Source organism: Microcebus murinus, chromosome 23, assembly GCF_040939455.1.
Source record: "Microcebus murinus isolate Inina chromosome 23, M.murinus_Inina_mat1.0, whole genome shotgun sequence".
In the NCBI taxonomy this organism is placed as follows: domain Eukaryota; kingdom Metazoa; phylum Chordata; class Mammalia; order Primates; family Cheirogaleidae; genus Microcebus; species Microcebus murinus.
This window is the reverse complement of record NC_134126.1, coordinates 13,488,013-13,506,068: the sequence shown is the minus strand read 5'-3', so window position 1 is coordinate 13,506,068 and position 18,056 is coordinate 13,488,013. Positions and strand designations below refer to the sequence as shown.

At 39.0% G+C, this 18,056-nt stretch overlaps 1 protein-coding gene and 1 non-coding gene across 3 annotated transcripts in view; one reads left to right on the top strand and one right to left on the bottom strand.

Annotated features, from left to right (window-relative positions):
- Window positions 1-18,056, top strand: part of RGL1 (ral guanine nucleotide dissociation stimulator like 1) — a 244,339-nt gene that overhangs the window by 89,168 nt on the left and 137,115 nt on the right. The window lies entirely within an intron of this gene.
- LOC142864015 (U6 spliceosomal RNA) lies at window positions 6,075-6,181 on the bottom strand. The gene has a single exon (XR_012914613.1). It is a non-coding gene; the product is annotated as a U6 spliceosomal RNA (small nuclear RNA).

The following is an 18,056-nucleotide window of genomic DNA, read 5'->3' as shown; positions in this document are numbered from 1 at the left end:
GCTTTCCTTTGAGAGGGCAAAAATGAGGAAGAAATGACATCATTTAAATTCATCCTTGGCTTGCAAATGTAGGGTATTTGGGAAAGTTTGTGCTTCTTCCCACAGTAGTGAGTAGCTAGTCCGAAAGCCCCTCCTTTCTCAGGGGCCTAGATGAGGCAATAATTGAAAATCTTTACTAGAAACTCTTCCCCGTGACCTGGCATCTGTGAAATTCACCTGCTTTACTTGATGAGAAAACCTGGTCTAGGAATCTCAGGAAACTTTGTAGATAAAGAAATTTTCAGAAAGGTGGGGATTTAGGGGGTGGGAGATGTCATGCATAGGAAAGGGTTAACATTCTTTAAACATTGCAGTCGGATATCGACAGCCCGACACCTGTGCACATCATGCTGTTCTTTCTGTTAAAACACCTCGCTAACTTACTCATCCTTCAGACTCCGGAATGTTCCCTGATCTCCATAGACCACACTGTGTGCCCTTATCACTTATTCTTTTCCTCTCTCTCTCCCTCTCCTTTCTTTCTTTCCTGTGTTTCCTTATGTACATTTATTACATTCTATGGCAGTTATTAATACTTGTTTTATACTCTTTTCTAGTAGACCATGAGCTCCTAACACAAAGAACTGTGTCTATCTTATTCAAGTTTATATCACTGTAATGTTGAGATGTTCAATAAATGAATGAGTGAATGAACAAAGGAATGGACAGATAAACAACCATCTTGGCCTGTTCATGCTTCACCCTGAGAGGACCTATGAGAAACCAGTTCTGGGGATTAGTGGCGTGTTTTCTCTGACATCATAAAAGAGCAGACCCAAGGCTCAGAACCGCATGTTTTATTCTGTGGCTTGTACTTGCCAATACTAGGAATCATTAAAATTTTACTGGGTTTCTGAGAATCAACAACATATGTATATAGTAAAAACAAGCGACAGCAAAAGCAAATAGCCTGATGAAAAAAGTCTTTAGTAAGCAAGAGTCCTCCCACTCTTGTTTACCCTCATGGGCAGGTCATCCTTATAAACTAACTCAGTGTTGCCTGACTGCATTCACTTTGAACAAGATGAATGCAACGCAATCTGAATTGTTTCAAGTAAAAGCGTTAATCAAGGAAGCTAAAAATGGCAAACAAAGAGACTTGAAACATTGAGATGGAAGAACCATGCTATATCAAGGTGGGAGGAGAAGTTGTTTTTAAGGAATAATTGAGGCTGGTAGACATTTGGGAAAGCAAAAAAAAAAAAACAAAAAAAACTCAGGATTTCAAATGGGAGTTCAGGAGTGTTATAATTTACTAAGAGAAGTTAAAACTGCCCACAATATTATCACAAAGAAAGTAATTACCAAATGCTCAGGACTTACTGGAAGAGGTGTAGCAAGCCCCTTGATACAAAGTACACATACGAGGACAAGTAATCCCTTTTGGGCAGGGAACACGATGTCCTCTATTTTCTGCAGGGGGGCAGGGACCACAAGGAAGAAGGTGCAGAGGCTCGATTGTCCTAGGCCTGAACTGCAGAGCCGAGCAGGTGCCGGCCAGTAAGCAGCCAGGAGAATTTGAGCTGAGAAGACATACGGAGAAATAGGCCATGGCCTCATACTTTTTTTGTTTGTTTTGTCGTGAAAAATAAAAATGTAGGCACTCTAGAAATCATAAGGGACAGCTAAGTTTTAAATATCTAGTTTTCTTATGAAGTCCTTTCACACCACAACCACATCATAGTCATTGTAGGACCAGGAGAAACTTTGAGGGGCCATATAGTCGCTGTAGGTTGTCATTTGTCAATCTTAACTATTCAGCCTTTTGATGCTATTTTCTCAATTTGCCTTGATAGTTGCAGGTTTCTTTTGCAATTGAGAAACATCCATGGCATATACCACCACTTAATTTCTTATTCTTCAGTTAAATTAACCAGCATGCTTTTGAATGCAGTGCACTGATTATCTTAATTTTTTGCACATTTATGAGATAGTAGTACACAACCCATAGTAGGCCCTTAATTGATGTTTGTTACACAAATGAATGAATAACATATGCGAAAGCATATTCTCTGGCTCAAGAAGTTCAAGTTCCTTCCAAATATGGATAGAATTCGAGGATATGGGCAATAAAGAGAAAAGCCTCATGGGTTTTGGATTTAAACAGAATTTGGTTTGAACATGATTCTGACATTTACTGGCGATATTACTTGAGCAAGAGTTAATCATTTAAGTCTCAGTTTTTTTCATCTGTAATATATGTATAATAATATCCTATGGGAAGAGTGAATATGCAATCTATATGAACCATCTAACACAAGTATTGGCACACAGCAAGGGTTTAATAATATTGTTTCCATTTTTCTCCACTCTAGTTAACTCAGGATTGACCACAAAACCACTGGAGTTTTGGTCCTTTGAAAATAGTCTTGAATAGACTGGAAGTAATACGAAAAACTGTTAATATTTGCCAATTCCAGGTGGTGGGAATATTAACATGATTATATATATTTGTGCTTTTTTATGTCTCTTACAATTCTAAAAATTAAACACAGAAACAAAAGGCTTAAGTAAAATGACATATCAACAAATAATGAAAACATCTAGAGTAAATTAATTCCTACCTTAGTAAACATGGAATAGTGAGTTGAGTATTCTGTTCACTTGAGTTATAGTGAGTTTTATTTGTTGAGTAGCTACTATGAACAGGACTGATGTGGAGCTTACAGTGCAGTGGAGAAGACAGATTTTTAAAAAAGCATCATGCATGTGATCAGGGCAATTAAAAGGAAATACAGGTTGTGACAAAGTACATATGAGGCACATTTTACCTGAATTTGGGAGATTAGGGAAAGCTAAGAGTAATTAATGATGTGTGGGAGTAAGTGATGGATAAACTGGTGCATGGAGAATGAATAGGAGTGAACTACACCAAGAGATGGTGGTGGGGAGTGCCCCACATAGAGGGCAGAGCGTGTACCATGGCACAGAGACTAGGGAGACGGAAACTGCAGAATAGTTCAATACGGTTGGAGTATAGGGTTCAAGGTAGGAGGTATGGGGAGAGTCAAAGCTTGAAAGGAGGACAGGGTTTAGATCATGAGGGGCAATGTAAGCTCTGTGCCTCCTGGGGAAAGTTTATCCACTGAAAATTCAAGACTCCTGTGTGCCACTGTTGGTGAGGTCTCTATTTTTGTGCTAATGTTGTTGGTGCTTAGGAACCCATAATTCAGTGCTTGAAGTCTGATGGAATGCTGTGTTTTGGGGGGAGCCTCAAATCATGTTGTTGCTATTTTTCATGGACAGAAACGTACTTTAACTACTTCAAGCAAATAAAATGAACATAGAAGTTCTGTCTTCTACACATTACAGCCTAAGAACTTTCATAGATGAAAGCTGTCCCGAGCCTAGGTGTACCAGTTCTGCCTGCCATCAATAGGAAGACATTAGCAGTGGCTGGTTTAATGTCTTTTTGGACTTTCAGAGAAACAAACTTCCCCATGGGAACCTAACTTATAAGTAGATGAGCTTTGTAATAAAAAGTTAACTTTACCATATTTTTCTTAGACTGCTGATGTCCTCTTGCATCAGATGGATCATATTTGTGTCCCTGATCTTGAGGTTAGCCAGAGTTTTTGAAGCTAATCAATAATTTTACAATCTGGAAGATTTTTCTTTTAACAAAACCAATGGCATCTGTCCATTATTCTACGGAGCTAGGACAACTTGAGTTTGGTTTGGAGAATGTGGGCCACAGTCATAGTGAGGCAGAGACAAAGGATGATTACAGTCTAATGACAGTCATTCGCAATATCTGATCATGTTCAAACACTGGACCATTACACATGATTTCATAATGGAAAATAAACGGGCCAGGCAATTCAGTATACATAAACCATCTGGTGACCCTGCCTGTGACTTCTTGGGAGGGAGTTCCTAAGAAAACTGATGACCCGAGATCATGATTTGCCCGAAGTTGCAGAATAACGTCATTCTACTCTAATTCCCAACTGTTCTTCCATGCACTTGGTTTTTACAATTGTATAAAATTCCCAAAGACTCTAAGCTTTGCAAACTCTAGTTACGTGATAAAAAGAGTTCCTGGCCACTCTCTTTTAATTTTAGAGTATACCTTTTTATTGTCTTTTGAGTGGAATGTTTGAAGGGGGAGATCATCTTTATAGTTTGTTTTATGTGTCCAACATTTTTTTTTTTCCAACATTTTTTTTTAAGCTACAACTCTGGGTAGCATTTTTTCCCTCTTCCAGTCGTATTTTTTTCCTTTATTTAATGTGATCAGTAGTTCAAAGCAGGATCTATTTGTTTTTGGCTCGATTTCCACCCCACTGGTTGTGACTTTTAGATGTATACGTGGAATTTTGTTCTCAGAGGAAGATCTGCGGAGACCCTGTTATATGTATGGGTTAACCGCCGTAAGGCACAGCTGGTGCAAATCAGCATGATGCAGCAATAGCTGAGGGTTACTGGCAGAGCTTGTGTTTAGAATTATAAAGAGGAAAAAGGGCTCTCTACTGTAGGAGAGAGAAGAAGGAAAAAGCTAGGGAGGGAGAAGAGGGTTTATCAAAGATAAAGGGGAGAGAGAAGGCATTAAAAGAGTAGGGATTTTCCTAGTGACCTCATAAACAAGTAGTAAGCGGAAAACTTTATACTATGTAAAATTTTATTAAGTTAAGTAAAATGTTTATATATAATACTTCATGGTTTCAGGGATTTGTGGCACCTCATTTTATATATGTTCCTGTCCTTATGGGGATAAACAGAACTATGGGATAGCTTCATAGCCCATGGAGAACTGGGATGGTTCTTTAATGAAGTTGGGAAGAATGGAAAATCTAGGACGAAAAAAGGGTATGGATTCCATATCTTAGATTCTTTGTCCTTAGCCTGATTTGATGCATGCCATCTGTGGTTTATCCATGTGTCTCAGGTTTTGTATCAAGGTACACACAAGTCAGCGTAAGTCTCTCTGAGTAGGGGGACATGCTTTTTCCACATCATTACCAAAAATAGGGTCAACCTTCAGGGAATTATCTTTATTTTTCCTGACGCTTGGATTTAGTGCTCCTTTGAAGGCAAATGAGCAGTGATAGGTGGAACAATTTCTGAAAGAGAAGGTTCTGTTCCACCCCCCTGGCCCCCTGGCACTGTGGGATCTGGATCCTCCCTTAGACTCTTCTCTTAGTCTTTCAAGAGACACCTATCATAGGTGGCTGGGGGGAACAGAGAAGGCGAGACTTCTTCCTCCCCCAGAGGACAGATTCCTTTTTTTTCTGGGATCAAGTATTAAAAATGGTGATTCTTATTTGTAGCATTGCAAAATTTTCTTTTATTATCTTGAAATCAAAGAACTTACAATTGCAGATGTGCCCCCATTTCAAGGTGAGTATGTGAGATGGCCTCAGTGCTAATCCTAGGGTGCTGTGTGAGGGAGGGAGCCTCCAAAGTTGCTTCTGGGTCAAGGTGAATGTGTGAGATAGCCCCCAAGGCTAATTTTTGGGCTATATGTGTGCTTCAGATATCGGTTATGTGATATCTCAGATATAGAGTATGTTCATGGATTATGTTATAAATGTTACAAACAAGAAGATAGGTAGAAGTGTGAGGAAAGAGAGTTTGTAAATTTGTATCTTTTTAGGAATGATAGGAAAGCATCAGTGTTGTTCTGTGACCCAGTGAAAGAAAGAATGTATTTTATGCTTAGTGCGTAGGTGAAGAACATACTTGTGAAGGAATAACTAGGTCAATTCAAAGAACTATCAATTTGTAAAAGAGGAAGTCAGTATCTAATTAGCATGAAAAATGCTCAGATCAAATAGTGACTAAAATGTTGATGCTGTTTAGTTTTATATAAAATACCTAGTGAGATAAAAAGGGTCTAGAATTTGTTAGAACTCATCTTGATTCCAATTTCCTTCCTGGGGGAATGCCTATAAACAAATAAAACATTCTTAATGTGCTAGATGAAATAATTTTCTTCAAAGAATTATTTTAGTGGAAAAATGGGTTCATAGTATGATAGCCTTCTTAAGAATAAATGGGTTGTCTCTGAATACATAATTATTTTATTTTATTTTTTTTATATGGAACGCTTCACGAATTTGCGTGTCATCCTTGCGCAGGGGCCATGCTAATCTTCTCTGTATCGTTCCAATTTTAGTATATGTGCTGCCGAAGCGAGCACCATAATTATTTTTTGTTTGGCACTCAAGTTAGCAGTTGTACAGACCTTTGAGATCTGCTAACATTATTATTCCTGATCTCTTTGGAAAAAATACTAAGTGATGTAATTTTAATGTTTCTTATTTGCTTTTTGTCATTTTTTTCAGGAGCATGATAGGTTTGAACTATTACATCTATTTTACGTTGGATGAGTCCCCTTTGTCATCAAGGACATCCATTTTTGAAACAGCTGTTTGGGTTGAGGGATAAAGGATGTGGCTGTGAAATAGATCCAAACTAATTGGCCCCAGGGTGAACGAGCTCATGACCTTGACCTCATTAGTCCTGAGCTGTAACTAGCTGAAGTAATCTGCCCTCGGGCGAAGGTCAATTCCCTGAAGGAGTTCCAGCCTTTAGAAATTTTCCAACAAAGCTTATGATGTTGCCAACCCATCCTGTTCTGCCTTGATGATGAATGCTTGGATGGTGAGTGGGAAGGGGAGAGCACATGCTGATTCTGTGGGGTCACCATCAGGTAGAAAGAAATCTTAAACTCATGTTTATTTCATAGGATGTATATCCAGGCCACTGCCATTGGCTGTTTTACTCAGATAAAGGTTGCTAACCCCACTCCATCACGAAAGCCATTGCGGTAGGTTTTGGCCTGTAGAAAGCCTCCACATGTATCACAAACAAAAGTTGTGTGACAGGTGACACTTTCAGCACAGTGGACTCTTTTGATTCTCAGTCTTGCCTTACCCCTTCATACTGTCTGGTTAAATAACCAAATAGGCCACACCAACCCTGACCATGAACTAGGTTAATGAAGCTGCAGTTCAAGACTGTACATAAGAGCAAAAGGGTTTTTTTTCCTTTCCCAGGCCCAAGAAAATAAAGGAGTCATGAGCTGCTCAGTGGCCATGGAGCCACCAGCAGCTCTTGGAAGTTGGTTCTCTGTTACTGGTCTGTATTCCTCACACTTGAAGGCCTATTGCTAAGTAGGTTTGTCAACATTCCCTCCAAACACCTCTTTTCCAGCCTTCCCACTGGCCAGAGGATGGGGAGGGGTTAAGGGTGCTCCCCTGACTCTTTGTGGGCAGCTGGGACAACATTTTGGTCCTTCCTATTTTCAGGCAAGGACTTGTTCCTCTTATCAAAATCTCTTTTCCAAAGTAAAATAAGTAGAAAAAATTAAATTCAATTAAAATCCAAAATGAAGCAATTATTACTCTTCTTCTTTCCACTTCCTGCTTCACCCTAACACACCATAAACATTTTTCGCAGGGACCAACTTCTATGTAGAGTGGAATACTTCCTCTTTAGCTCAGCTGGCTGAGAGTATTATAGATTTCTGTGCTAAGAATCTCTTTTTTTCTTCCCTCTTTAGTCACACACCCAATTGCTGTTGAAGACACTAACTTAGAAACCCATTAAAATAATAATGGCATATGTATACTGTGAAGTACAAATAAGAAACCTAAACTGGGCCCTGATCTCTCTCCCAAATGTCACCCTGCTCTGTCAAGGCCATTCCTCCACCCCATCTCAAGTTCATTTACTGAAAGTTAACCACTCCTAACCATTTCTTGAGATTCATTCTAGGAGAAAAAGTTAAGCATATGCCTGAATATATTTTATATATACCCATGTCTACATGTATGTGTGTATTTTTCATACATAAGGGATCATACTATATATACTGTTCTGTACCTGGCCTTTACCCCTTAATGATATGTCTTAAAAATCTTTTCATATTGGCACACACAGATCCATCTCATTCTTTTAACCACTGCATAAGTAATCCATTATATGGTTGTGCCATTTTTATTTGACCAGTCTCTTTACTGATGGACATTCTGATGCATTTTTGAAACCATGACAAATAATGCTTCAGTGACTATCCTTGTACATAGATACTGTTGAAATATTCCATGCATATCCATAGGGTAAATTCTTAGCAGTGACATTACTCCTTCAAAGGGAATATGTGTTTTTAATATTAATAGATATTGCCAAATTGTGCTCTAAAAAGGGTATGGCCATATGCACTCTCAAGAACATAAAAATCCATTTTGAATATATAGAAAAATAATGTTTTCTCAGACTCATGTAGCTGGCTTCTGATTTTATTCTTAAAGTGCTTTCTGTGTTTTAGCTTCTGGACATCCGATCCATAGATAAGCGATGCTCAAATCATCCTTCCCCCCTACTGGGGTTCTATCCAGCTCTGAGCCAATAAATAGGGTAGCTCTTGTACCACACCTTAAAAGTTAATGTTCGACCTATGCTGGGCCAGAAACTGATGTAAGTTCTCGTTATGAGGACTGTCTACGGATGGCACTGTGTCCCCAGATACCTGCCACAAGGACACCAAGCCTCCAATTCCAGAAAAAGCATCCAGGAAAGAGGGCTTTACTCAACCCAGACACATGAGATTTTGAGAGGTGATCTCCAACTCTGCTGCCTTTACACAGCACCATCAAGGTTGTGCAGCAAAAGAGACTCTTCTTTGATGCTTCTAAAGGAAACTCGGCACCTGTAGAGCTTCATCAGGAAATGGAGCTCATCACCCAGACAGGGAGGCTGGGAGGAATGACTAACCAGTTGAAAGCACTTTGAAGCATGCTCAATCATAGTTAAATGCTTCTTTATAAAACCTGAGTTTTGATGTCTGTTTGGCGTCATAGGACGCAAGACTCTTGGGCCTTCAGACCTCAGGACCTTGGATTTGGCACCAGATATTTTTACAGAGGAACAGGAATAGGACACACGAGAGCCACTCAGATGTCTAAAATGACAGAATAATGCAGGCAGAATAGATATTGTGGTGGGTGGATTATAATTATTTTATTTTTGTTGGTAATGTGTTCCAGCTGCCATACAGATGAGATGAGCTGTCATATTTTCTAAAGTATCTGGAGCTCCTAAGAGGAAAGAGAGATGGCTGTCATATTTTCTAAAGTATCTGGAACTTCTAAGAGGAAACCTGGAAAATGAGTGCAAAACAGTGATGCACAATCTGCTTAAGTCTCCTTGGTCCCATGGTGGCATAAACATCGGCGAAGTAACAGGGCAGTGGGATCTTCATGTCTAGATCTCAGTACTCTACAGGAAACAAGAGGCCGAGTATTGTACCAGATGCAAGAATTAACTTTTCCCACCTTAATTATAAACATAAATATCCACTTGTCAGTCTGGTTCTCCTACCCGTACCTTTTCCACTAACATTAAATTTCTAAAAGATGGCCAAGGGAGGGTAGAACTGTGTTTCCAGGGTCCTTGAGTTTGCTTCTATCTTTGGGGAAAGCTGCATTGTATTTGTGGACTCAGTAGGTGCTGAAAGGAAGAACTGAAGGGATTTCAACTGGATTCCTGAATTTATGCCAGCTCTGTTTTGGGGAACTGTCAAACCTTGGAGTGGGGAATGAGGATGCATTGAATTTCCAGATGCATTGAATGAGAGAGAGGGAAGGTGAGATGGGAAGAGATAACTCCAAATAGAGAGACAAAGGGGAAGAAAATAAGGAACATATATAGAGAATAATATTGTTATGTAAGGGACTCTCAGTAAATTTCCGTAAAGTCCACAGGGACGAGGGCTCTTATGCCCCATGCTTCAGGAACGATTTGATTAAGGATGTGGGCTCTTGACAGCATGAGCTTGTTCAGTTACAGTTCTTGAAATTTTAAAGTTTCCTTCTTAATTTATTCGTTGACCCATTGGTCATTCAGGAGCATATTTTTTTATTTCCATATATCTGTATAGTTTCCAAGGTTCCTCTTGATTTTTAGTTTTATTCCATTGTGGTCAAAAAAGATACTTGATGTGATTTTTACTTTTTTGAATTTGTTCAGACTTGTTCATGGCCTACAATATGGTCTAGTCTAGAGACTAGACCATGTGCTGATGAAAAGAATGTGTATTCTATAGCAGATGGGTGAAAAGTTCTGTAAATGTCAGTTGGGCCTGTTAGATCTAGCGTGTAGTTTAACTCTGATGCTTCTTTATTGGTTTTTTGTCTGAATAATCTGTCCATTACTGAGAATTGGGTGTTAAAGTCCCCTACTATTATTATATTTCAGTCTCTCTCCCTTTGGATCTATTAATGTTTGCTTTATATACTTCAGAGCTCCCAATTATATAAAGTATATTTATATGCTGATTTTTTTCCTGTGCTTGATCCATTCTGCTGTTGAGAGTGCCCAAGTATATAAAGAATATTTATAATTGTTATAGTCTCTTGCTGAATTGATCCTTTTATCATTATATAGTTACCTTCTTTGTCTTTTTTTTATGGTCTTTGATTTATAGCTTATTTTATCTGATATAAGTATAGCTACACTTGCTTTTTTTTGGTTTCCAGTTGCATGGCATGTATTTTTCCATCCCTTCTAGTTTTTGTATGTCTTTTTTTTTTTAATTTCAGAGTATTATGGGGTACAAATGCTGTGGTCACAGAAATTGCCTTTGTAGCACCCGAGTCAGAACTACAAGTGTGCCCATCTGCCAGAGAGTGTACACTGCACCCATTAGGTTTGAGTTTACATAGCCCCTACTCCCCCCTCCCACCTGCCAGACACCCAATGAATGTTACTTCCATATGTGCACGTAAGTTTTTATTGATTAGTACCAATTTAATGGTGAGTACCTGTGATATTTGTTTTTCCATTCTTGTGATATTCACTTAGAAGAATGGGCTCCAGCTCTATCCAGAATAATACAAGTTATTAGTTCACCTTTTTTATGGCTGAGTAGTACTCCACGGTATACATATACCACATTTTATTAATCCACTTGTGGATTGATAGGCACTTGAGTTGTTTCCACATCTTTCCAATTGTGAATTGTGGTGCTATAAATATTCAAGGGTAGATGTCTTTTTTAGAGATTGTCTTTTTTTCCTTTGGGTAGATACCCAGTAGTGGGATTGCTAGAACAAATGGTAGTTCTACTTTTAGTTCTTTGAGGTATCTCCATACTACTTTCCACAGAGGTTGTACTAGTTTGCAGTCCCACCAGCAGTGTATGAGTGTTCCTATTCCTCCACCTCCACACCAACATTTGTTGTTTTGGGACTTTTTGATAAAAGCCATTCTTGCTGGAGTTAAATGATGTCTCATTGTGGTTTTGATTTTCATTTCCCTGATGATTAGAGATGTTGAACATTTTTTCATATGTTTGTTGGCCATTTGTTTATCTTCTTTTGAAAAGTTTCTGTTCATGTCCTTTGCCTTCTTTTAAATGGGGTTGTTTGATTTTTTCTTGCTGATTTTCCTGAGTTCTATATAGATTCTAGGTATCAGCCCTTTATTGGATGTATAGCATGCAAATATTTTCTCCCATTCTGTAGGTTGTCTGTTTGCTCAAATGATAGTTTCCTTGGCTGTATAGAAGCTTTTTAATTTGGTCAGGTTCCATTTATTTATTTTTGTTGTTGCTTTAATTTCCTTTGGGGTCTTCTTCATAAATTCTTTGCCTAGGTTGATGGCTATAAGAGTTTTTACAACATTTTCTTCTAGAATCCTTATGGTTTCATGTCTTGGATTTGAGTCTGTTTTCCATCATGAATTGATTTTTATGATGATTAGAGGTGGGGATCCTGTTTCAATCTTTTAAATGTAGCTATCCAATTTTCCCAGCACCATTTATTGCATGAAGATTCTTTTCCACAGTGTATGTTTTTTGTCTGCCTTGTCAAAGATCAGATGGCTATATGAGAATGTTTTTATATCTGGGTTCTCAGTCCTGTTCCATTGGTCCATGTCTCTGTTCTTGTCCCAGTAACATTCTGTTTTGGTTACTATAGTCTTGTAGTATAGCTTGAAGTCTGATAAATTGACGAGTCCCAATTTGTTCTTTTTGCTTAGGGTTGCTTTGGCTATACGGGGTCTTCTCTGGTTCCATACAAAGCATAGAATTGTTTTTTCTAGGTCTGTGAAAAATGATGTTGATATTTTAATAGGGATTGCATTGAATCTGTAGATCACTTTGGTTAGTATAGGCATTTTAACAATGTAGATTCTGCCACTCCATGAGCATGGTGTGGTTTTCCATCTGTTTACATCCTCTGCTATTTCCTTCCTCAGTGTTTCACAGTTTGCCCTGTAGAGGTCTTTTACCTCCTTAGTTAAATATATTCCTAGGTATTTTATTTTCTTTATTTCTATTCTGAAAGGTACTGAGTCTTTGATTTGGTTCTCAGTTTGACTTGTTGGTGTACATGAATACTACTGATTTCTGTACATTGATTTTGTAACCTGAGACTTTGCTGAATTTGTTTATCAATTCCAGGAGTCTTCTGGAAGAATCTTTGGGGTTTTCTAGGTATAAGATCATATAATCAGCAAAGAGCGATAGCTTAACCTCTTCTGCCCCCATTTGGATGCCATTGATTTCCTTCTCTTGTCTAATTGTTCAGGCTAGGACTTCCAGCACTATGTTGAATAGAAGTGATGATAGATGGCAACCAACGTCTGGTATCAGTTCTAAGTGAGAATGCTTTCAATTTTTCCCCATTCAGTATGATGTTAGCGGTGGGTTTGTCATATATGGCTTTTATCATTCTGAGTAAGTCCTGTCTATGCCTATTTTGTTAAGCATTCTTATCATAAAAGGGTGCTGAACTTTGTCAAATGCTTTTTCTGCATCTATTGAAAGGATCATATGATCTTTGTTTTTACTTCTGTTTTTGTGATGAATTACATTTATAGATTTGCATATGTTCAACCATCCCTGTATCTCTGGGATGAAGCCCACTTGGTCACGATGGATTATTTTTTTGATGAGCAGCTGAATTCCATTTGCTAAGACTTCATTGAGAATTTTTACATCTATATTCATAAGGGATATTGGTCTGTAGTTTTCTTTTTTTGTCAAGTCCTTTCATGGCTTTGGTATCAGGGTGATGTTGACTTTGTAAAATGTTCTGGGGAAGATTTCTTCCTTCTTTATGTTGTGGAATAATTTCTGCAGGATAGGTTCCAGTTCTTCTTTGTAGGTCTGGTAAAATTTGGATGTGAAACCATCTGGTCTGGGACTTTTTTCGTAGAAAGGTTTCTTACTGCTACTTCAATTTCAGTAGTTGATATTGGTCTGTTCAGGAATTCTATTTCTTCTTGATTGAGTCTAGGGAGGCTGTGTATTTCTAAGAATTTGTCCATATCCTCCACATTTATAAATTTATGTGCATAGAGATTTTTATGGTATTCAGAGATGATATTTTGTATTTCCAGGGTATCAGTTGTAATTTCTCCTTTTTTATTCCTGATTGAACTTATTAGAGTTCTTTCATTTCTGCTTCTGGCTAATCTAGTGTGAGGCAGGTCAATTTTGTTTATCTTTTCAAAGAACTAACTTTTTGTTTCATTGATCTTCTGTATAGTTCGTTTGCTGTCAATTTCATTTAGTTCTGGTCTAATCTTGGTTATTTATTTTCTTCTGCTGCATTTGAGATTGATTTGCTCATCCTTTTCCAGTTCTTTGAGATGATTCATTAGATTGTTAATTTGAAATCTTTCTGTCTTTTGGATGTAGGCATTTATATGGATATGAATTTTCTTCTCAGGACTGCTTTAGCTGTATCCCATAGATTTCAATAATCTGTGTCCCTTTTATCATTTAGTTCAAAGAATATTTTGATTTCCATCTTAATTTCTTCCTTAACTTGACTGTCATTCAGGAATAGGTGTTTAGTTTCCATAAATCTGTGCAGAGATGAATATATCTGTTAGAGTTGATTTCTAATTTTATTCCACTGTGGTCTGAGAAGATGCATGGTATAATTTCTATTTTTTAAAAATTTTGGAGACATGTTTTGTGGCCTAGGATGTGGCCAACCTTAGAGAATGTCACATGAACTGATGAGAAGAATGTATATTCAGTGGTTTTTGAGTAGAATGTTCTGTAAATATCTGCTAGGCCCATTTGTTCTATTTAAATATATTGTTTCTTTGTTTATTTTCTGTTTGGAGCATGTGTCCTATTCTGTCAGAGGGGTGTTGAAGTTCCTGGTTATTACAGTGCTGTTGTTTATCATTTTGTTTAGATCAAGTAGGATTTGTTTTATGAATCTAGGCACACCTGTGTTAGGTGCATAAATATTTAGAATTGCTATGTCTTCTTGTTGAATTGTTTCCTTTACCAGTATATAATGACCATCTTTGTCTTTCATTACTTTTGTTGATTTGAAGACTATGTTATCTGATGTGAGAACTGCTATACTAGCTTTCTTTTGGTTTCTATTTGCATGGAATGTTGTTTTCCATCCCTTTGCCTTACATCTGAATGAGTCCTTGTGGATTAGATGTGTTTCCTGAAGGTAGCAGATACTTGGCTTATGTATATTTATCCATTTGGCCAGCCTATGTCTCTTCAGTGGGCAGTTCAAGCCATTCACATTTATTGAAAGAATCGATAAGTGGGGTGGATTTCTGTTTATCTGTTGAGTAGAACTTTTTTGCTTTGTTTTCTGTCTTGAGCATTGTGGCATCTGGCTTTTGACCTTTACCTTTTGGGTGATTTTACACTGTTGGATGTCTATTGTGCTGAACTGTGTATAATGCAGTTCTGAGTACTTCTTGCAGGGCAGGTCTTGTCTTGACAAATGCCCTCAGTGTTTGCTTGTCTGGGAAAGACTTTATTTTCCCCTCATATACGAAATTTAATTTTTCAAAATACAAAATTCTAGGCTGGCCATTTTTCTGTTTGAGAAGACTGAGAATGGAGCCCTAATCCTTTCTGCCTTATAAGATCTTGCTTGAGAAGTTTGCAGTTAGTCTGATGGGTTTTCCTTTATAAGGTACCTCTGCTTTCACCTTGTAGGTCATAGTAGGGCCTCTTTTGTGTTTATTTTGGCCAGTCTGATGACTTTGTGTTATGGTGTTTGCCTCTTTGCAATGAATCTCCTGGGAGTCCTTTGAGCTTCTTGTACCTGGATATCTAGATTTCTAGCAAGGCCAGGGACATTTTCCCTGATTATTCCCTCAGGTAGGTTTTCCAACCCTTGTGTATTTTCTTTTTCACTTTCATGGATACCTATTATTGTTATGGTAGGCCTCTTTACATAATCCCATATTTCTTGTAGGCTTTGCTCATTCCTCTTATTTCTCTGCTCTTTCTCTGTGACTGACTTGTTTAATTGAAAGGTGTTGTCTTCAAGCTCTGAGATTCTTTCTTCTGCCTGATCTAACCTATTCTTAAGGCTTTCCATTGTGTTTTTTAATTCCTTGAATGGATTTTTTGTTTCCAGAAGTTCTGTTTTATTCTTCTTTAATATTTCAATTTTTAAAGTGAATTTATTTACTTATTTCTTACATTTATTTCCTACACTGTTTTTGTGGTTTCTTTGTGTTGGGCTTCTATTTTCTATTGCATTTGGGATTCATGTTTGAAATTCTTCATCTGTCATTTCAGTATTCTGATTTTGGTTGGTATGCATTGCTAAAGAGTTGGTGTTCCCATTTGGGGGTATCCTTTCACTTTGATTCTTCATACTTCCAGAGTTCTTCACTGATCCTTCTCATCTGTAGCATCTGTTGCTTCTTATCTTTGGATTTTCTTTTGTTTAGATAATGACACCCAGTTTAATCTCTGAGCCAGTAGGTGGTGCTTGTGGGTGAGTATTGATGATGAGTCTGTAAATGGAGTAAAGGGCATGCAAATTAACTTCCTTGTCAGTAGGTGGCACTTGCCAGAAGAAACAAGATGCAGTGTTGTTTTTGGGTCCTGTGACCAGCTCTAGTTCCTCAAGAGAAGCACTCTAGTGCCCCAGATGGTGGGTGGGGCCCTGGGACTTCCAGGTGTGTCATTACTCTCCATGACAGAAGGGGAAGATGAGAGAGTGAGGATGGGTGGAGCTGGGTAGGATGAGGTTGCATTCAAGCTCCACAGATGGTTTTAGCAGGGGTCATAGGTCTGCTCCCTGCCTCTGGGAAAAGCTGCCATGAGGGGACTGAAGTGGCCTCACTCAACCAGAAAGTTTCCATGTGAAGCTGGGGCTGTCTGAGACCCTCAATATGGCAGTCTGGAGCAGGTCTCTCTCCTTTCTGCCATTCCGTATTTTGTAGTTTCTTCAAGGCCTCTGCTGGCAGGCAGGACCTCAAGCCAGCCGAGCTCACCCATGACTATGATGTGAGCTGGGAGGTTCCCTGCCCAGGATCCCAGCCTGAGCTGGGAGTATGGGCCTCCCATGGGAGAGGGGTGCCCTGGGAGCAGGCCACAGCTAGGACCCCTGCTGCACTCTTCCCCTGATCTCCCCATGTAGGCACCCACACCTCATGAAATTAATTTACAAATATCCCCTCTGTGGCCCTAGATATCAATCCCTGACCATGACAGGGAGAAGGATGCTGGTCCCAAGTCATCCACTAGGTGCCCAAGCTGGTTTGATGTCCCTCTACCTCGGGGTGTCCTGCTGTGCTGAAGTCACTGGGCAAGCAGCACCAGGGAGGGCCAGCGGGCAGGGAGCTCACAGTCCAAGCACCCCTCAGTCTGCTGCAGAACTGCATAGGGAAAGGTCTGAACCCTGTTCCCTGTGGTAGCCTCTGTGTGATGGCTCAGTTGTCTCTCTTGACAGCTGTGGGTGGCAGAGGGAAAGGGGAGAAAAAGAGTCTAGGTGGAGGAAAGTCCACACTCTGGTCATCTCTGACCCACTTTCCAGGAGGCAGTCCACCCAGAGTCACTAGGCTCTGGAGTGACAAAGATCACCTGGGACCCACTGGACCCCTATGGCTCCTGCAGTCTGGGCTGGAGTTGGGAAATGTCTATGTGAGATGAACAAGATGGAACCTGAGGGGTTGACACTGTCTCTGGAGGACAAAGCTTCCTAATGGTTAGAGAAGCCATATGGTGCCTGCTGTTGGGTCAGGTCTGTGGGGCAGGAGGTGCCCCAGGGGGGCTGGGAACCTGGTGGCCTGTCTGCAAGAAGCCCTGTGGTCACTGGTGGCACTAGTCTTTGGGCTTGTATGGGCAGATGATCTCTCCAGCAGCTCAGGAGGCCACCAACAGTCCAAGATGAAAGGGAGAGGGGAGTTAACTGCTCTACCTACACTTCTTGCTGGTCTCCAAGCCTCTCAGGGCTTAATCCCCACCAATGCCTTTCTCCTTCCAGTTCTGTTCCACAACTTCTTCCCATGGGGTCTTCTGTAGGTTCAAGCACCCTTCCTTCAGATCCTTATCTGATCTATATTTGTCTATCTGTTTGTTTTTTTCTCTTTTATCTAAAACTCCTTATAGAGACACTCTGGCTGGTGGTGTCTCTGGTCCACCATCTTGCAAGAGTCCAATCTTTTTCTTTATAGGTGAGGTGGGTTTCTTGTAGGCAGCATATAGTGGGTCTTGCCATTTATCCATGCAGCCACTCTTTACCTTTTAATCAGAGAATTGAGTCCATATGCATTGTATGTTATTATTAATAAGTAAGGACTTAATACTGCCATTTTGTTAGTTGTTTTCTGGTTGTTTTATAACTTGTCTCTTCTTTCTTCCTTTCTTACTGTATCTGGTAGTATGTTTTAATTCATTGCTTTTTATATTTAGTTAGTTTTTGCATTATGTTTACCATAAGACTTACAAAAATCATCTTATAGTATGACAGGCTATTTCAAATAGAAGACAACTTAGATTACAACGAAAAGAATAGAAACAAAGAAAAAATGAAAACTAACTTTAACTCCATCCTTCCAATATTTTGACTTTTAGTTGCCTCAATGTACATATTTTTATATTACCTATCTCTTAAGTTGTAGCTAATACTGTTTTTGATAGATTTGTCTTTTGGGTTTCATATTAGAATTATGAATGGATTGAATACCACAATTACAGTATTAAAGTATTCTGGGTTCATCTATGTTCTTAATCTTACCAGTTGGTTTTGTACCTTCAATTTGTTGTTTTTTTT